General features: G+C 37.7%; 1 long non-coding RNA gene across 1 annotated transcript; it reads left to right on the forward strand.

The window, feature by feature from the left end:
- The first annotated feature begins 1,289 nt into the window (after nt 1-1,289).
- On the forward strand, nt 1,290-4,152 carry LOC127534386 (uncharacterized). The gene is made up of 2 exons (XR_007942498.1): nt 1,290-1,544; nt 2,031-4,152. It is a non-coding gene; the product is annotated as an uncharacterized LOC127534386 (long non-coding RNA).
- The last annotated feature ends 17,885 nt before the right edge of the window (nt 4,153-22,037 follow it).

The raw sequence follows: 22,037 nt of genomic DNA on the forward strand, positions 1-22,037 counted from the left end.
TGATAGATATGATGGCAAATGAGTTATGAGGTTTTCTGGTTTGAAGGAATTGTATGGACAGCATATTTGACCAAACTATGCATTTCAGGTCAGTCATAGCATTTTAGGAGCAGAAAAATCATGACGGCTAGATCAACGCGAAGTTCATGTTGACACACAAATTTCTTCTTCAGAATGACTTCAGATGTGATAAATATGGAGGCAAATGGTGTTTCAGGTGTTCTGGTTTGAAGAAATTGCAGGGAACACATATTTCTGCAAAATGTGCATTTCAGCTCAGGAACAGCATTTGAAGCGTATAGAATTAATCAAGGCTGCACGATGGCACATTTTTTTGTTTTCATACAAATTTCTTCTTCAAAATGACTTGAGATGTGATAAATATGAAAGCAAATGATTTCTAAGGTGTTCTGGTTTGAAGAAATTCCGTGTACAGCATATTTGACCAAAATGTGCATTTCAGCTCAGGAACAGCATTTGAAGCGTATACAATTCATGACGGCTGCACGATGGTACATTGTTTTGTTTTCAAATAAATTTCTTCTTCAAAATGACTTGAGATGTGATAAATATGAAAGCAAATGATTTCCAAGGTGTTCTGGTTTGAAGGAATTGCATGGACAGCATATTTGACCAAACTGTGCATTTTTGCTCCGTAACAGTATTTTATGAGCAGAAAAATCATGACGGCTACATTAATGTAAAGTTCATGTTTACACACAAATGACGTCTTCAGAATGACTTCAGATGTGATAAATATGTAGGCAAATGGTGTTTCAGGTGTTGTGGTTTGAAGAAATTGCAGGGAACACATATTTCAGCAACATGTGCATTTCAGCTCAGGAACAGCATTTGAAGCGTGTAGAATTCATGAAGGCTGCACGATGGCTTTTTTTTGTTTTCAAACAAATTTCTTCTTCAAAATGACTTGAAATGTTGACAGATATGAAGGCAAATGATTTCTAAGGTGTTCTGTTTTGAAGAAATTGCCTGTACAGCATATTTGACCTAAATGTGTATTTCAGCTCAGGAACAGCATTTGAAACGTATGCAATTCATGAAGGCTCCACGATGGTACATTGTTTTGTTTTCAAACAAATTTATTCTTCAGAATGACTTGAAAATGTTGATAGATATGAAGGCAAATGATTCAAGGTGTTCTGGTTTGAAGGAATTGTATGTGTAACCCGGGTTTATAAGGCCCTGGTTATTTATTTATTTGTTTATTTACTTTTCGTCTTTAGCTGCACCTTCAGTATTGACGCTATGTTACTGCTCCTTTAAGAGAAGCAGTTGCGACTCCGGTGCATGAAAGGTGCGAGGAGTGATCATCTTTTTTTTTATAAGCTATCTTTGACGTTTTTTGCCTTCCTGCTTGCGGTGCTGGGTGGTGTCTGTCGTCCTGGATTTTTGGAATTTGAAAAGAATAGAGAAGAAAAGAAAATAGAGGAGATAGCAGACTGGAACATCACTGGATACTTTGGAGTTTCCAAGGAGCTGTCATTTTGTGCGGCTATTGACCGAGTGAAGGAAAATCATTCCCGGTGAGTAGCATAGCCGCTAACATGGCATCGTGGCATTTTAGCATGGTAGCTGCGGTGGCTATTGAACTACTTACTAGGCTTTGCTCTTATTAAAAACCAGTCGGGATGTTTTCGTGAGGGTAATTATCATTTGAAACTGGAAATATTTTGTTTGTGAATGCTTTTGTGTTTTTTTACCCTTTCGTTCCATTATTGTGTGTGTTTTTCATGGCCAAACTATTCGGCGCTAGTCAAATAAGGCCTGTTTGGATGTGGAGCACATGGTTTCTCGCCAAATGTGTATTTCTAGTAGTAGTATTTCTTATTCTACTGCTTGGTAAAGTTGGTTAAATATGTTATTGGTGCTATTATGATAATATGTATGTGGTTTTCTGAAATGTATGAAGTTATTATTGATGTTAACTTGAGCTTATGAAAATGTTACTGAATAATGCTAACTTGAGCTTTGTTGTAGAATGGATTAGTAATTCTCTACCTACTGTGTAGGCTGGTTTTTTGTGTTTACATCCTTCTGCTGGATTCCTGGTGCTTCCGTCCACCGTCTCCTACTGCGACAGACCTGCTTCTCCACCCTGATTCCCCATCTTGCTTCCCCATCCTGGACACCACTTGGTTCAACAACCATTGACTTTGGACTTGCTTTTGAGGGAGGGCGGTAGGACGAGTGCACTCGTTTTATTTCATTTAATTCCTTGGTTTATTGGTCTTGTTTTTTTGGAGTTTTTTTCATTTATTGTTTTCCTGAGATCTCAGAGTTTTGTTTTAAATGTTCTTTCATGATCTGGATAGACCTGTGTTCTGGTTGAATTTGAACTAAATTATAGTAACTGATTGTTGAAGATAACTGAAGATAATTTCATTTTCTTTTATTATTTCACTGCTATTTTTTTTTTCCCCAGTATTCAATTTTATTATTTCTGAGCTGCTGAAATTGCAAAATTTCTATTCTGCATTTCAGTGATTATACTTCCTTTTAAAACTTTACATTTTGTCACCGTGTGTTCTTTGGGGTGAAATTTATATGTTTGCTTCCACAGACAGGCCAGCATAAAGCCACCTCCTCTACGAGCCTAGGTCAGAGATAACCCTTTACCTTTTTTTTTTTCCCTTTTCTTTTGTAGCACCTCACCCTGTCTAAGGTGACGGGTGCTAGAGAGGGTTACATATGGAAAGCATATTTGACCAAACTGTGCATTTAAGCTCCGGAACAGCATTTTTAAGAGCAGAAAAATCATGAATGCTGCATTAATGTGAAGGTCATGTTGATACACAAATGTCTTCTTCAGAATGACTTCAGATGTGATAAATATGTATGCAAATGGTGTTTCAGGTGTTGTGGATTGAAGAAATTGCAGGAAACACATATCTCAGCAACATGTGCATTTCAGCTCAGGAACAGCATTTGAAACGTATAGAATTCATGAAAGCTGCGCGATGGCACATTGTATTGTTTTCAAACACATTTCTTCTTCAAAATGATTTGAAATGTTGATAGATATGAAGGCAAATGATTTTCAAGGTGTTCTGGTTTGAAGGAATTGCATGGACAGCATATTTGACCAAACTGTGCATTTAAGCTCCGGAACTTCATTTTTAAGAGCAGAAAAATCATGATATCTGCATTAACGTGAAGTTCATGTTGACACAGAAATTTCTTTTAGAGACTGAGTTGAAATGTTGATAGATATGAAGGCAAATGAGTTATGAGGTTTTCTGGTTTGAAGGACTTGTATGGACAGCATATTTGACCAAACTGTGCATTTGAGCTCAAGACATACATTTTAAGAGCAGAAAAATCATGAATGCTGCATTAATGTGAAGTTCATGTTGATACACAAATGTCTTCTTCAGAATGACTTCAGATGTGATAAATATGTAGGCAAATGGTGTTTCAGGTGTTGTGGTTTGAAGAAATTGCAGGGAACACATATTTCAGCAACATGTGCATTTCAGCTCAGGAACAGCATTTGAAGCGTATAGAATTCATGAAGGCTGCACGATGGCACATTGTTTTGTTTTCAAACACATTTCTTCTTCAAAATGACTTGAAATGTTGATAGATATGAAGGCAAATGGTTTTCAAGGTGTTCTGGTTTGAAGGAATTGCATGGACAGCATAGTTGACCAAACTATGCATTTCAGGTCAGTCACAGCATTTTAGGAGCAGAAAAATCATGACAGCTAGATCAACGCGAAGTTCATGTTGACACACAAATTTCTTCTTCAGAATGAATTGACATGTGATAAATATGTGGACAAATGGTGTTTCAGGTGTTGTGGTTTGAAGAAATTGCAGGGAACACATATTTCAGCAACATGTGCATTTCAGCTCAGGAACAGCATTTGAAGCGTAAAGAATTCATGAAGGCTGCACGATGGCTTTTTTTTTGTTTTCAAACAAATTTCTTCTTCAAAATGACTTGAAATGTTGACAGATATGAAGGCAAATGATTTCTAAGGTGTTCTGTTTTGAAGAAATTGCCTGTACAGCATATTTGACCTAAATGTGTATTTCAGCTCAGGAACAGCATTTGAAGCGTATAGAATTCATGAAGGCTGCACGATGGTACATTTTTTTGTTTTCAAATAAATTTCTTCTCCAAAATGACTTGAGACGTGATAAATATGAAAGCAAATGATTTCTGAGGTGTTCTGTTTTGAAGAAATTGCCTGTACATCATATTTCAGCAAAATGTGCATTTCAGCTCAGAAACAGCATTTTATGAGCAGACAAATCATAACGGCTGCACGATGGTACATTGTTTTGTTTTCAAACAAATTTATTCTTCAGAATGACTTGAAAATGTTGATAGATATGAAGGCAAATGAGTTATGAGGTTTTCTGGTTTGAAGGAATTGTATGGACAGCATATTTGACCAAACTGTGCATTTAAGCTCTGGAACAGCATTTTTAAGAGCAGAAAAATCATGAATGCTGCATCAACGTGAAGTTCATGTTTGCACAAAAAAATTCTTCTTCAGAATGACTTGACATGTTGATAGATAGATGGCAAATGAATTATGAGGTTTTCTGGTTTGAAGGAATTGTATGGACAGCATATTTGACCAAACTATGCATTTCAGGTCAGTCACAGCATTTTAGGAGCAGAAAAATCATGACGGCTAGATCAACGCGAAGTTCATGTTGACACACAAATTTCTTCTTCAGAATGACTTGACATGTGATAAATATGTAGACAAATGATGTTTCAGGTGTTCTGGTTTGAAGAAATTGCAGGGAACACTTATTTCAGCAACATGTGCATTTCAGCTCAGGAACAGCATTGGAAACGTATAGAATTCATGAAGGCTGCACGATGGTACATTTTCTTGTTTTCAAACAAATTTCTTCTTCAAAATGACTTGAGACGTGATAATTATGAAAGCAAATGATTTCTAAGGTGTTCTGGTTTGAAGGAATTCCGTGTACAGCATATTTCCAACCCGGTCTCACGGGGATTCGTGAAACTGTCACGTAAGTTTTAGTTTCGGTTTCGTGCGCACCAACACAATTTCGTCATGTTTTTCGTGCCGCTCACCACGAAATGTTTTTCGCTGTGGTAATCACATCTGAAAGTGGTTTATACCGGCGGATTCATGATGATCTAAGCTGTCCATTGGCGTATACTGCTTGTGTGATTGCGTTTGCGGCCGCCGGCCGCCGGACATTCTTGAGATTCCTATGCAAATTGGTAAGTGTACCACCGGCTTATGGTTAGGTTATGGTTAGGATTATGGTTAGGGTTATGTTTAGGGACGATGTCATGCAAAATATAGCGTTGGATTCGCCGCGGTTTTACATTAAAAATATAATATACACATTCTTTTGAAATACGTTCTGAGTGGCACGAAAAGTCCGCCGTTTAAAATACATTGGTGCGCATTTCGTGGTGAGCGGCACGAAAAACATGACGAAATCGTGTTGGTGCGCACGAAGCCGAAACAAAAATTTACGTGACAGTTTCACGAATCCTCGTGAGATCGGGCTGATATTTCAGCAAAATGTGCATTTCAGCTCAGGAAAAGCGTTTGAAGCGTATACAATTCATGAGGGCTGCACGATGGTACATTGTTTTGTTTTCAAACACATTTCTTCTTCAAAATGACTTGAGATGTGATAAATATGAAAGCAAATGATTTCTAAGGTGTTCTGGTTTGAAGAAATTCCGTGTACAGCATATTTCAGCAAAATGTGCATTTCAGCTCAGGAAAAGCGTTTGAAGCGTATACAATTCATGAGGGCTGCACGATGGTACATTGTTTTGTTTTCAAACACATTTCTTCTTCAAAATGACTTGAAATGTTGATAGATATGAAGGCAAATGAGTTATGAGGTTTTCTGGTTTGAAAGAATTGTATGGACAGCATATTTGACCAAACTGTGCATTTAAGCTCCGGAACAGCATTTTTAAGAGCAGAAAAATCATGAATGCTGCATTAACGTGAAGTTCATGTTGACACAGAAATTTCTTTTACAGACTGACTTGAAATGTTGATAGATATGAAGACAAATGAGTTATGAGGTTTTCTGGTTTGAAGGAATTGCATGGACAGCATATTTGACCAAACTGTGCATTTCAGCTCAGTAACAGCATTTTTAAGAGCAGAAAAATCATGAATGCTGCATTAATGTGAAGTTCATGTTGACACACAAATGTCTTCTTCAGAATGACTTCAGATGTCATAAATATGTAGGCAAATGGTGTTTCAGGTGTTGTGGTTTGAAGAAATTGCAGGGAACACATATTTCAGCAACATGTTCATTTCAGCTCAGGAACAGCATTTGAAGCGTATAGAATTCATGAAGGCTGCACGATGGTACATTTTTTTGTTTTCAAACACATTTCTTCTTCAAAATGACTTGAGACGTGATAAATATGAAAGCAAATGATTTCTAAGGTTTTCTGGTTTGAAGGAATTGCATGGACAGCATATTTGACCAAACGGTGCATTTCAGCTCTGTAACAGTATTTCATGAGCAGAAAAATCATGACGGCTACATTAACGTGAAGTTCATGTTTGCACAAAAAAATTCTTCTTCAGAATGACTTGACATGTTGATAGATAGATGGCAAATGAGTTATGAGGTTTTCTGGTTTGAAGGAATTGTATGGACAGCATATTTGACCAAACTATGCATTTCTGGTCAGTCACAGCATTTTAGGAGCAGAAAAATCATGACGGCTAGATCAACGCGAAGTTCATGTTGACACACAAATTTCTTCTTCAGAATGACTTGACGTGATAAATATGTAGACAAATGATGTTTCAGGTGTTCTGGTTTGAAGAAATTGCAGGGAACACATATTTCAGCAACATGTGCATTTCAGCTCAGGAACAGCATTTGAAACGTATAGAATTCATGAAGGCTGCACGATGGTACATTTTCTTGTTTTCAAACAAATTTCTTCTTCAGAATGACTTGAGACGTGATAAATATGAAAGCAAATGATTTCTAAGGTGTTCTGGTTTGAAGAAATTCCGTGTACAGCATATTTCAGCAAAATGTGCATTTCAGCTCAGGAAAAGCGTTTGAAGCGTATACAATTCATGAGGGCTGCACGACGGTACATTGTTTTGTTGTCAAACACATTTCTTCTTCAAAATGACTTGAAATGTTGATAGATATGAAGGCAAATCAGTTATGAGGTTTTCTGGTTTGAAGGAATTGTATGGACAGCATATTTGACCAAACTGTGCATTTCAGCTCCGGAACAGCATTTTTAAGAGCAGAAAAATCATGAATGCTACATTAACGTGAAGTTCATGTTTGTACAAAAAAATTCTTTTTCAGAATGACTTGAAATGTTGATTGATAGATGGCAAATGAGTCATGAGGTTTTCTGGTTTGAAGGAATTGTATGGACAGCATATTTGACCAAACTATGCATTTCAGGTCAGTCACAGCATTTTAGGAGCAGAAAAATCATGAATGCTGCATCAATGTGAAGTTCATGTTTGCACAAAAAAATTCTTCTTCAGAATGACTTGACATGTGATAAATATGTAGACAAATGGTGTTTCAGGTGTTCTGGTTTGAAGAAATTGCAGGGAACACATATTTCAGCAACATGTGCATTTCAGCTCAGGAACAGCATTTGAAACGTATAGAAGTCATGAAGGCTGCACGATGGTACATTTTCTTGTTTTCAAACAAATTTCTTCTTCAAAATGACTTGAGACGTGATAAATATGAAAGCAAATGATTTCTAAGGTGTTCTGGTTTGAAGAAATTCCGTGTACAGCATATTTCAGCAAAATGTGCATTTCACCTCAGGAACAGCATTTGAATCGTATACAATTCATGAAGGCTGCACGATGGTACATTGCTTTGTTTTCAAACAATTTTTTTCTTCAGATTGACGTGAAATGTTGATAGATATGAAGGCAAATGATTCAAGGTGTTCTGGTTTGAAGGAATTGTATGGACAGCATATTTGACCAAACTGTGCATTTGAGGTCAAGACATACATTTGAAGAGCAGAAAAATCATGAATGCTGCATTAATATGAAGTTCATGTTGACACACAAATGTCTTCTTCAGAATGACTTCAGATGTGATAAATATGGAGGCAAATGGTGTTTCAGGTGTTCTGGTTTGAAGAAATTGCAGGGAAAACATATTTCAGCAAAACGTGCATTTCAGCTCAGGAACAGCATTTGAAGCGTATAGAATTCATGAAGGCTGCACGATGGTACATTTTTTTGTTTTCAAACACATTTCTTCTTCAAAATGACTTGAGACGTGATAAATATGAAAGCAAATGATTTCTAAGGTGTTCTGGTTTGAAGGAATTGCATGGACAGCATATTTGACCAAACTGTGCATTTCAGCTCCGTAACAGTATTTTATGAGCAGACAAATCATGACGGCTACATTAACGTGAAGTTCATATTTACACAAAAAAATTCTTCAGAATGACTTGACATGTGACAAATAGAAAAGCACATGGTGTTTCAGGTGTTGTGGTTTGAAGAAATTGCAGGGAACACATATTTCAGCAACATGTGCGTTTCAGCTCAGGAACAGCATTTGAAGCGTATACAAATCATGAAGGCTGCACGATGGTACATTTTTTTGTTTTCATATAAATTTCTTCTTCAAAATGACTTGAGACGTGATAAATATGAAAGCGAATGATTTCTAAGGTGTTCTGGTTTGAAGAAATTGCCTGTACATCATATTTCAGCAAAATGTGCATTTCAGCTCAGAAACAGCATTTTATGAGCAGACAAATCATAACGGCTGCACGATGGTACATTGTTTTGTTTTCAAACAAATTTATTCTTCAGAATGACTTGAAAATGTTGATAGATATGAAGGCAAATGAGTTATGAGGTTTTCTGGTTTGAAGGAATTGTATGGACAGCATATTTGACCAAACTGTGCATTTAAGCTCTGGAACAGCATTTTTAAGAGCAGAAAAATCATGAATGCTGCATTAATGTGAAGTTCATGTCGACACACAAATGTCTTCTTCAGAATGACTTCAGATGTGATAAATATGGAGGCAAATGGTGTTTCAGGTGTTGTGGTTTGAAGAAATTGCAGGGAACACATATTTCAGCAACATGTGCATTTCAGCTCAGGAACAGCATTTGAAGCCTATAGAATTCATGAAGGCTGCACGATGGCACATTGTATTGTTTTCAAACACATTTCTTCTTCAAAATGACTTGAAATGTTGATAGATATGAAGGCAAATGATTTTCAAGGTGTTCTGGTTTGAAGGAATTGCATGGACAGCATATTTGACCAAACGGTGCATTTCAGCTCTGTAACAGTATTTCATGAGCAGAAAAATCATGACGGCTACATTAACGTGAAGTTCATGTTTGCACAAAAAAATTCTTCTTCAGAATGACTTGACATGTTGATAGATAGATGGCAAATGAGTTATGAGGTTTTCTGGTTTGAAGGAATTGTATGGACAGCATATTTGACCAAACTATGCATTTCTGGTCAGTCACAGCATTTTAGGAGCAGAAAAATCATGACGGCTAGATCAACGCGAAGTTCATGTTGACACACAAATTTCTTCTTCAGAATGACTTGACATGTGATAAATATGTAGACAAATGATGTTTCAGGTGTTCTGGTTTGAAGAAATTGCAGGGAACACTTATTTCAGCAACATGTGCATTTCAGCTCAGGAACAGCATTGGAAACGTATAGAATTCATGAAGGCTGCACGATGGTACATTTTCTTGTTTTCAAACAAATTTCTTCTTCAAAATGACTTGAGACGTGATAATTATGAAAGCAAATGATTTCTAAGGTGTTCTGGTTTGAAGGAATTCCGTGTACAGCATATTTCCAACCCGGTCTCACGGGGATTCGTGAAACTGTCACGTAAGTTTTAGTTTCGGTTTCGTGCGCACCAACACAATTTCGTCTTGTTTTTCGTGCCGCTCACCACGAAATGTTTTTCGCTGTGGTAATCACATCTGAAAGTGGTTTATACCGGCGGATTCATGATGATCTAAGCTGTCCATCGGCGTATACTGCTTGTGTGATTGCGTTTGCGGCCGCCGGCCGCCGGACATTCTTGAAATTCCTATGCAAATTGGTAAGTGTACCACCGGCTTATGGTTAGGTTATGGTTAGGATTATGGTTAGGGTTATGTTTAGGGACGATGTCATGCAAAATATAGCGTTGGATTCGCCGCGGTTTTACATTAAAAATATAATATACACATTCTTTTGAAATACGTTCTGAGTGGCACGAAAAGTCCGCCGTTTAAAATACATTGGTGCGCATTTCGTGGTGAGCGGCACGAAAAACATGACGAAATCGTGTTGGTGCGCACGAAGCCGAAACAAAAATTTACGTGACAGTTTCACGAATCCTCGTGAGATCGGGCTGATATTTCAGCAAAATGTGCATTTCAGCTCAGGAAAAGCGTTTGAAGCGTATACAATTCATGAGGGCTGCACGATGGTACATTGTTTTGTTTTCAAACACATTTCTTCTTCAAAATGACTTGAGACGTGATAAATATGAAAGCAAATGATTTCTAAGGTGTTCTGGTTTGAAGAAATTCCGTGTACAGCATATTTCAGCAAAATGTGCATTTCAGCTCAGGAAAAGCGTTTGAAGCGTATACAATTCATGAGGGCTGCACGATGGTACATTGTTTTGTTTTCAAACACATTTCTTCTTCAAAATGACTTGAAATGTTGATAGATATGAAGGCAAATGAGTTATGAGGTTTTCTGGTTTGAAAGAATTGTATGGACAGCATATTTGACCAAACTGTGCATTTAAGCTCCGGAACAGCATTTTTAAGAGCAGAAAAATCATGAATGCTGCATTAACGTGAAGTTCATGTTGACACAGAAATTTCTTTTACAGACTGACTTGAAATGTTGATAGATATGAAGACAAATGAGTTATGAGGTTTTCTGGTTTGAAGGAATTGCATGGACAGCATATTTGACCAAACTGTGCATTTCAGCTCAGTAACAGCATTTTTAAGAGCAGAAAAATCATGAATGCTGCATTAATGTGAAGTTCATGTTGACACACAAATGTCTTCTTCAGAATGACTTCAGATGTCATAAATATGTAGGCAAATGGTGTTTCAGGTGTTGTGGTTTGAAGAAATTGCAGGGAACACATATTTCAGCAACATGTGCATTTCAGCTCAGGAACAGCATTTGAAGCGTATAGAATTCATGAAGGCTGCACGATGGTACATTTTTTTGTTTTCAAACACATTTCTTCTTCAAAATGACTTGAGACGTGATAAATATGAAAGCAAATGATTTCTAAGGTTTTCTGGTTTGAAGGAATTGCATGGACAGCATATTTGACCAAACTGTGCATTTCAGCTCAGTAACAGCATTTTTAAGAGCAAAAAAATCATGAATGCTGCATTAATGTGAAGTTCATGTCGACACACAAATGTCTTCTTCAGAATGACTTCAGATGTGATAAATATGGAGGCAAATGGTGTTTCAGGTGTTGTGGTTTGAAGAAATTGCAGGGAACACATATTTCAGCAACATGTGCATTTCAGCTCAGGAACAGCATTTGAAGCGTATAGAATTCATGAAGGCTGCACGATGGCACATTGTATTGTTTTCAAACACATTTCTTCTTCAAAATGACTTGAAATGTTGATAGATATGAAGGCAAATGATTTTCAAGGTGTTCTGGTTTGAAGGAATTGCATGGACAGCATATTTGACCAAACGGTGCATTTCAGCTCTGTAACAGTATTTCATGAGCAGAAAAATCATGACGGCTACATTAACGTGAAGTTCATGTTTGCACAAAAAAATTCTTCTTCAGAATGACTTGACATGTTGATAGATAGATGGCAAATGAGTTATGAGGTTTTCTGGTTTGAAGGAATTGTATGGACAGCATATTTGACCAAACTATGCATTTCTGGTCAGTCACAGCATTTTAGGAGCAGAAAAATCATGACGGCTAGATCAACGCGAAGTTCATGTTGACACACAAATTTATTCTTCAGAATGACTTGACGTGATAAATATGTAGACAAATGATGTTTCAGGTGTTCTGGTTTGAAGAAATTGCAGGGAACACATATTTCAGCAACATGTGCATTTCAGCTCAGGAACAGCATTTGAAACGTATAGAATTCATGAAGGCTGCACGATGGTACATTTTCTTGTTTTCAAACAAATTTCTTCTTCAGAATGAGTTGAGACGTGATAAATATGAAAGCAAATGATTTCTAAGGTGTTCTGGTTTGAAGAAATTCCGTGTACAGCATATTTCAGCAAAATGTGCATTTCAGCTCAGGAAAAGCGTTTGAAGCGTATACAATTCATGAGGGCTGCACGACGGTACATTGTTTTGTTGTCAAACACATTTCTTCTTCAAAATGACTTGAAATGTTGATAGATATGAAGGCAAATCAGTTATGAGGTTTTCTGGTTTGAAGGAATTGTATGGACAGCATATTTGACCAAACTGTGCATTTCAGCTCCGGAACAGCATTTTTAAGAGCAGAAAAATCATGAATGCTACATTAACGTGAAGTTCATGTTTGCACAAAAAAATTCTTCTTCAGAATGACTTGAAATGTTGATTGATAGATGGCAAATGAGTCATGAGGTTTTCTGGTTTGAAGGAATTGTATGGACAGCATATTTGACCAAACTATGCATTTCAGGTCAGTCACAGCATTTTAGGAGCAGAAAAATCATGAATGCTGCATCAATGTGAAGTTCATGTTTGCACAAAAAAATTCTTCTTCAGAATGACTTGACATGTGATAAATATGTAGACAAATGGTGTTTCAGGTGTTCTGGTTTGAAGAAATTGCAGGGAACACATATTTCAGCAACATGTGCATTTCAGCTCAGGAACAGCATTTGAAACGTATAGAATTCATGAAGGCTGCACGATGGTACATTTTCTTGTTTTCAAACAAATTTCTTCTTCAAAATGACTTGAGACGTGATAAATATGAAAGCAAATGATTTCTAAGGTGTTCTGGTTTGAAGAAATTCCGTGTACAGCATATTTCAGCAAAATGTGCATTTCACCTCAGGAACAGCATTTGAATCGTATACAATTCATGAAGGCTGCACGATGGTACATTGCTTATTTTTCAAACAATTTTTTTCTTCAGATTGACGTGAAATGTTGATAGATATGAAGGCAAATGATTCAAGGTGTTCTGGTTTGAAGGAATTGTATGGACAGCATATTTGACCAAACTGTGCATTTGAGGTCAAGACATACATTTGAAGAGCAGAAAAATCATGAATGCTGCATTAATATGAAGTTCATGTTGACACAAAAATTTCTTCTTCAGAATGAATTCAGATGTGATAAATATGTAGGCAAATGGTGTTTCAGGTGTTCTGGTTTGAAGAAATTGCAGGGAACACATATTTCAGCAAAACGTGCATTTCAGCTCAGGAACAGCATTTGAAGCGTATAGAATTCATGAAGGCTGCACGATGGTACATTTTTTTGTTTTCAAACACATTTCTTCTTCAAAATGACTTGAGACGTGATAAATATGAAAGCAAATGATTTCTAAGGTGTTCTGGTTTGAAGGAATTGCATGGACAGCATATTTGACCAAACTGTGCATTTCAGCTCCGTAACAGTATTTTATGAGCAGACAAATCATGACGGCTACATTAACGTGAAGTTCATATTTACACAAAAAAATTCTTCAGAATGACTTGACATGTGACAAATAGAAAAGCACATGGTGTTTCAGGTGTTGTGGTTTGAAGAAATTGCAGGGAACACATATTTCAGCAACATGTGCGTTTCAGCTCAGGAACAGCATTTGAAGCGTATACAAATCATGAAGGCTGCACGATGGTACATTTTTTTGTTTTCATATAAATTTCTTCTTCAAAATGACTTGAGACGTGATAAATATGAAAGTGAATGATTTCTAAGGTGTTCTGGTTTGAAGAAATTCCGTGAACAGCATATTTCAGCAAAATGTGCATTTCAGCTCAGGAACAGCATTTGAAGCGTATACAAATCATGAAGGCTGCACGATGGTACATTTTTTTGTTTTCAAATAAATTTCTTCCTCAAAATGACTTGAGACGTGATAAATATGAAAGCAAATGATTTCTAAGGTGTTCTGTTTTGAAGAAATTGCCTGTACATCATATTTCAGCAAAATGTGCATTTCAGCTCAGAAACAGCATTTTATGAGCAGACAAATCATAACGGCTGCACGATGGTACATTGTTTTGTTTTCAAACAAATTTATTCTTCAGAATGACTTGAAAATGTTGATAGATATGAAGGCAAATGAGTTATGAGGTTTTCTGGTTTGAAGGAATTGTATGGACAGCATATTTGACCAAACTGTGCATTTAAGCTCTGGAACAGCATTTTTAAGAGCAGAAAAATCATGAATGCTGCATCAACGTGAAGTTCATGTTTGCACAAAAAAATTCTTCTTCAGAATGACTTGACATGTTGATAGATAGATGGCAAATGAATTATGAGGTTTTCTGGTTTGAAGGAATTGTATGGACGGCATATTTGACCAAACTATGCATTTCAGGTCAGTCACAGCATTTTAGGAGCAGAAAAATCATGACGGCTAGATCAACGCGAAGTTCATGTTGACACACAAATTTCTTCTTCAGAATGACTTGACATGTGATAAATATGTAGACAAATGATGTTTCAGGTGTTCTGGTTTGAAGAAATTGCAGGGAACACTTATTTCAGCAACATGTGCATTTCAGCTCAGGAACAGCATTGGAAACGTATAGAATTCATGAAGGCTGCACGATGGTACATTTTCTTGTTTTCAAACAAATTTCTTCTTCAAAATGACTTGAGACGTGATAATTATGAAAGCAAATGATTTCTAAGGTGTTCTGGTTTGAAGGAATTCCGTGTACAGCATATTTCCAACCCGGTCTCACGGGGATTCGTGAAACTGTCACGTAAGTTTTAGTTTCGGTTTCGTGCGCACCAACACAATTTCGTCATGTTTTTCGTGCCGCTAACCACGAAATGTTTTTCGCTGTGGTAATCACATCTGAAAGTGGTTTATACCGGCGGATTCATGATGATCTAAGCTGTCCATCGGCGTATACTGCTTGTGTGATTGCGTTTGCGGCCGCCGGCCGCCGGACATTCTTGAAATTCCTATGCAAATTGGTAAGTGTACCACCGGCTTATGGTTAGGTTATGGTTAGGATTATGGTTAGGGTTATGTTTAGGGACGATGTCATGCAAAATATAGCGTTGGATTCGCCGCGGTTTTACATTAAAAATATAATATACACATTCTTTTGAAATACGTTCTGAGTGGCACGAAAAGTCCGCCGTTTAAAATACATTGGTGCGCATTTCGTGGTGAGCGGCACGAAAAACATGACGAAATCGTGTTGGTGCGCACGAAGCCGAAACAAAAATTTACGTGACAGTTTCACGAATCCTCGTGAGATCGGGCTGATATTTCAGCAAAATGTGCATTTCAGCTCAGGAAAAGCGTTTGAAGCGTATACAATTCATGAGGGCTGCACGATGGTACATTGTTTTGTTTTCAAACACATTTCTTCTTCAAAATGACTTGAGATGTGATAAATATGAAAGCAAATGATTTCTAAGGTGTTCTGGTTTGAAGAAATTCCGTGTACAGCATATTTCAGCAAAATGTGCATTTCAGCTCAGGAAAAGCGTTTGAAGCGTATACAATTCATGAGGGCTGCACGATGGTACATTGTTTTGTTTTCAAACACATTTCTTCTTCAAAATGACTTGAAATGTTGATAGATATGAAGGCAAATGAGTTATGAGGTTTTCTGGTTTGAAAGAATTGTATGGACAGCATATTTGACCAAACTGTGCATTTAAGCTCCGGAACAGCATTTTTAAGAGCAGAAAAATCATGAATGCTGCATTAACGTGAAGTTCATGTTGACACAGAAATTTCTTTTACAGACTGACTTGAAATGTTGATAGATATGAAGACAAATGAGTTATGAGGTTTTCTGGTTTGAAGGAATTGCATGGACAGCATATTTGACCAAACTGTGCATTTCAGCTCAGTAACAGCATTTTTAAGAGCAAAAAAATCATGAATGCTGCATTAATGTGAAGTTCATGTCGACACACAAATGTCTTCTTCAGAATGACTTCAGATGTGATAAATATGGAGGCAAATGGTGTTTCAGGTGTTGTGGTTTGAAGAAATTGCAGGGAACACATATTTCAGCAACATGTGCATTTCAGCTCAGGAACAGCATTTGAAGCGTATAGAATTCATGAAGGCTGCACGATGGCACATTGTATTGTTTTCAAACACATTTCTTCTTCAAAATGTCTTGAAATGTTGATAGATATGAAGGCAAATGATTTTCAAGGTGTTCTGGTTTGAAGGAATTGCATGGACAGCATATTTGACCAAACGGTGCATTTCAGCTCTGTAACAGTATTTCATGAGCAGAAAAATCATGACGGCTACATTCACGTGAAGTTCATGTTTGCACAAAAAATTCTTCTTCAGAATGACTTGACATGTTGATAGATAGATGGCAAATGAGTTATGAGGTTTTCTGGTTTGAAGGAATTGTATGGACAGCATATTTGACCAAACTATGCATTTCTGGTCAGTCACAGCATTTTAGGAGCAGAAAAATCATGACGGCTAGATCAACGCGAAGTTCATGTTGACACACAAATTTCTTCTTCAGAATGACTTGACGTGATAAATATGTAGACAAATGATGTTTCAGGTGTTCTGGTTTGAAGAAATTGCAGGGAACACATATTTCAGCAACATGTGCATTTCAGCTCAGGAACAGCATTTGAAACGTATAGAATTCATGAAGGCTGCACGATGGTACATTTTCTTGTTTTCAAACAAATTTCTTCTTCAGAATGACTTGAGACGTGATAAATATGAAAGCAAATGATTTCTAAGGTGTTCTGGTTTGAAGAAATTCCGTGTACAGCATATTTCAGCAAAATGTGCATTTCAGCTCAGGAAAAGCGTTTGAAGCGTATACAATTCATGAGGGCTGCACGATGGTACATTGTTTTGTTGTCAAACACATTTCTTCTTCAAAATGACTTGAAATGTTGATAGATATGAAGACAAATCAGTTATGAGGTTTTCTGGTTTGAAGGAATTGTATGGACAGCATATTTGACCAAACTGTGCATTTAAGCTCCGGAACAGCATTTTTAAGAGCAGAAAAATCATGAATGCTGCATTAACGTGAAATTCATGTTGACACAGAAATTTCTTTTACAGACTGACTTGAAATGTTGATAGATATGATGGCAAATGAGTCATGAGGTTTTCTGGTTTGAAGGAATTGCATGGACAGCATATTTGACCAAACTGTGCATTTCAGCTCCGTAACAGTATTTTATGAGCAGAAAAATCATGACAGCTACATTAACGTGAAGTTCATGTTTGCACAAAAAAATTCTTCTTCAGAATGACTTGAAATGTTGATTGATAGATGGCAAATGAGTCATGAGGTTTTCTGGTTTGAAGGAATTGTATGGACAGCATATTTGACCAAACTATGCATTTCAGGTCAGTCACAGCATTTTAGGAGCAGAAAAATCATGAATGCTGCATCAATGTGAAGTTCATGTTTGCACAAAAAAATTCTTCTTCAGAATGACTTGACATGTGATAAATATGTAGACAAATGGTGTTTCAGGTGTTCTGGTTTGAAGAAATTGCAGGGAACACATATTTCAGCAACATGTGCGTTTCAGCTCAGGAACAGCATTTGAAGCGTATACAAATCATGAAGGCTGCACGATGGTACATTTTTTTGTTTTCATATAAATTTCTTCTTCAAAATGACTTGAGACGTGATAAATATGAAAGCAAATGATTTCTAAGGTGTTCTGGTTTGAAGAAATTGCCTGTACAGCATATTTCAGCAAAATGTGCATTTCAGCTCAGAAACAGCATTTTATGAGCAGACAAATTATAACGGCTGCACGATGGTACATTGTTTTGTTTTCAAACAAATTTATTCTTCAGAATGACTTGAAAATGTTGATAGATATGAAGGCAAATGAGTTATGAGGTTTTCTGGTTTGAAGGAATTGTATGGACAGCATATTTGACCAAACTGTGCATTTAAGCTCTGGAACAGCATTTTTAAGAGCAGAAAAATCATGAATGCTGCATCAACGTGAAGTTCATGTTTGCACAAAAAAATTCTTCTTCAGAATGACTTGACATGTTGATAGATAGATGGCAAATGAATTATGAGGTTTTCTGGTTTGAAGGAATTGTATGGACAGCATGTTTGACCAAACTATGCATTTCAGGTCAGTCACAGCATTTTAGGAGCAGAAAAATCATGACGGCTAGATCAACGCGAAGTTCATGTTGACACACAAATTTCTTCTTCAGAATGACTTGACATGTGATAAATATGTAGACAAACGATGTTTCAGGTGTTCTGGTTTGAAGAAATTGCAGGGAACACTTATTTCAGCAACATGTGCATTTCAGCTCAGGAACAGCATTTGAAACATAAGAGAATTCATGAACGCTGCACGATGGTACATTTTCTTGTTTTCAAACAAATTTCTTCTTCAAAATGACTTGAGACGTGATAATTATGAAAGCAAATGATTTCTAAGGTGTTCTGGTTTGAAGAAATTCCGTGTACAGCATATTTCAGCAAAATGTGCATTTCAGCTCAGGAAAAGCGTTTGAAGCGTATACAATTCATGAGGGCTTCACGATGGTACATTGTTTTGTTTTCAAACACATTTCTTCTTCAAAATGACTTGAAATGTTGATAGATATGAAGGCAAATGAGTTATGAGTTTTTCTGGTTTGAAGGAATTGCATGGACAGCATATTTGACCAAACTTTGCATTTCAGCTCCGTAACAGTATTTTATGAGCAGAAAAATCATGACGGCTACATTAACTTGAAGTTCATATTTACACAAAAAAATTCTTCTTCAGAATAACTTGACATGTGACGAATAGAAAAGCAAATGGTGTTTCAGGTGTTGTGGTTTGAAGAAATTGCAGGGAACACATATTTCAGCAACATGTGCGTTTCAGCTCAGGAACAGCATTTGAAGCGTATACAAATCATGAAGGCTGCACGATGGTACATTGTTTTGTTTTCAAACAAATTTCTTCTTCAAAATGACTTGAAATGTTGATAAATATGAAAGCAAATGATTTCTAAGGTGTTCTGGTTTGAAGGAATTGCATGGACAGCATATTTGACCAAACTGTGCATTTGAGCTCAGGACATACATTTCAAGAGCAGAAAAATCATGAATGCTGCATTAATGTGAAGTTCATGCTGACACACAAATGTTTTCTTCAGAATGACTTGACACATGATAAATATAAAAGCAAATGATGTTTGAATTGACTTGGTTTGAAGAAATTCCGTGGATAGCATATTTGAGCAAACTGTGCATTTCAGCTCAGTAACAGCATTTTAAGAGCAGAAAAATCATGAATGCTGCATTAACGCGAAGTTCATGTTGACACACAAATTTCTTCTTCAGAATGACTTGACATGTGCTAAATATGTAGGCAAATAGTCTTTCAGGTGTTCTGGTTTGAAGAAATTGCAGAGAACACGTATTTCAGCAAAATGTGCAATTCAGCTCAGGAACAGCATTTGAAGCGTATAGAATTCATGAAGGCTGCACGATGGTACATTGTTTTGTTTTCAAATAAATTTCTACTTCAAAATGACTTGAGACGTGATAAATATTTTTATATTTATACGTGTCCGGTGTACTTCGATTATGAGTTCGACAAAAGCTACAAACTACAGAGAAAAGGACTGTTGCATTGTGTTTGCTTGCTGGCCATGAAAGAAACTGAGACGTTTTCAGCTTCCAAGAACTGCGTACAGATCCTTGCAACATGGGGCCGTGCATTATCCTGCTGCAACATGAGGTGATGTTCTTTGATGTATGGCACAATAATGGGCATCTCTGTGCATTCAAAATGCCATCAATAAAATGCACCTGTGTTCTTCGTCCATAACAGACACCTGCCCATACCATAACCCCACCGCCACCATGGGCCACTCCAAGGAACCATAACTGATTTAATGAGCCATTAAATCAGGACTTGGACTTGCATGGCTTAATCTTTGAGACAAGTATATGCTACTGGCATCAGAAAACCACTCGCCAACACGATGCCACACACGCTGTCTACCATCTGCCCTGAACAAGTGTAAACCGGGATTCATCTGTGAAGAGAACACCTCTCAAACGTGCCAGACGCCATCGAATGTGAGCATTTGCCCACTTAAGTCGGTTACGATGACGAACTGGAGACAGGTCGAGACCCCGATGAGGACGACGAAAATGCAGATGAGCTTCCCTGAGACGGTTTCTGACAGTTTGTGCAGAAATTATTTGGTTATGCAAACGGGTTGTTTCAGGAGCTGTCCGAGTGACTGGTCTCAGACGATCTTGGAGGTGAACATGCTGGATGTGGATGTCCTGGGCTGGTGTGGTTACACGTGGTCTGCGGTTTGTGAGACTGGTTGTATGTATTCTGTGAAACATCTTTGGAGATGGCAAATGGTAAAGAAATGAACATTCAACATCTGTGGCATTTCCTGTGTGATAAAGCTGCACCTTTCAGAGTGGCCAATTCTTGTGGGCAGTCTGAGGCACACCTGTGCATGGTGTCTAATCAGCATCTTGATATGGCACACATGTGAAGCAAAGGAGAATTACTCACTATCACAGTGTTGTGTTTATATTTATGTTGAGCATGTGTGTGTGTATATATACACAGGACTACAATGTCTTGTTAACACTGTCAAGTAAGATGCAGATGTTGAGGTCTCAGAGAGGACTCAGGTTCATTATGGCCCTAAGGTAACAAAGGTTTTGAAGCAGGCAAGTAAAGATCTTAAGAAGGAACATTATAAGTTAACCGTATGATTATGCTTGCTGAAATATATATACATTTTTGAAGTGTTGATTTGATTAAAGTAATGATTCGGATGATTTATTATGTGTTTAACAATGAAGTATGATTTAAGAAGTGATTCTGTGTGAAGTAATCCTTGTTTAGGCTCTGTGTGTGCGTACAGGCCTCATAGGCTTGTGTGTCCAGGCCTTAAGAAAGCAGACGTGAGAATGGCAGAAGTCCCCTTAGAAATGAGGAACTTGGAGTTTCCACAGGATGACAGGATGGGCTGAGGCCTATTTGCAGAACATTGTCATAGCAACTGAGTGTGTGTTAAATGTATTTGCTGTAAAACACATGATTCTATGCAACTGCTGTGTGTGTAACAGGAAAAAGGTTGAGTCTTAAGACCTATGAGTCAAGGATATGGGCGTACCAAGAGGTAGAATTGTGTGTAAAACGGTGTATGTGTTAGTAAGAGCGAGAGAAAGTATAAAAAGGGAAGCGCAGAGACATTATTTGGGAGTCGTTCGCCGGAGCTGCTAAGAGGAGCTGCAAAGGGAACTTGGCCGGAGTTCTGAAGAATCTTCACCTTCCTCTTTTGCCCAAGAGACGGGAAGACGACGCGGGACTTAGGCTCCAGAGATCGCTGAGGACATCGTTGGAAGTAAAGTCTTTTTCTGACTTTGTTCAACAAGCGAAGACCACACTCTGCCAAACGGAGAGTCCTAAGAGGTTCTGCAGTTATCCAGAAGAAACCAATAGAGGGAAGAACCGACTACACCCGAAGAGGCAAAGGAGGCAACAGCACCGGGCTGTTCCCCTCCCCGGGGCTGGGAGACCCAGTGACCCACTACAGCCTGAACAGACGAGGGTTTTTCCATCACCACCATACCACACAGAAGACAGCTAGGACGTAAGCACTAACGCTCCAGCCGATTCCAGAGATAACTGCCAGACCACGATTGGCTCACAGGACTCCTCCGCTCCCCCCTGCCGAGGGATAAGATCCTTTTGTTCACAAAGAAGACATCGTACCGAGTCCTCTGGACAACTGAGTGCTTTTCCCAGACGCAAGACAAGACCGAGTGATAAGGTAGTGGCCACGCTGTTCGCTCTC

The sequence above is a fragment of the Acanthochromis polyacanthus genome, chromosome 6 (genome assembly GCF_021347895.1).
Source record: "Acanthochromis polyacanthus isolate Apoly-LR-REF ecotype Palm Island chromosome 6, KAUST_Apoly_ChrSc, whole genome shotgun sequence".
Classification (NCBI taxonomy): domain Eukaryota; kingdom Metazoa; phylum Chordata; class Actinopteri; family Pomacentridae; genus Acanthochromis; species Acanthochromis polyacanthus.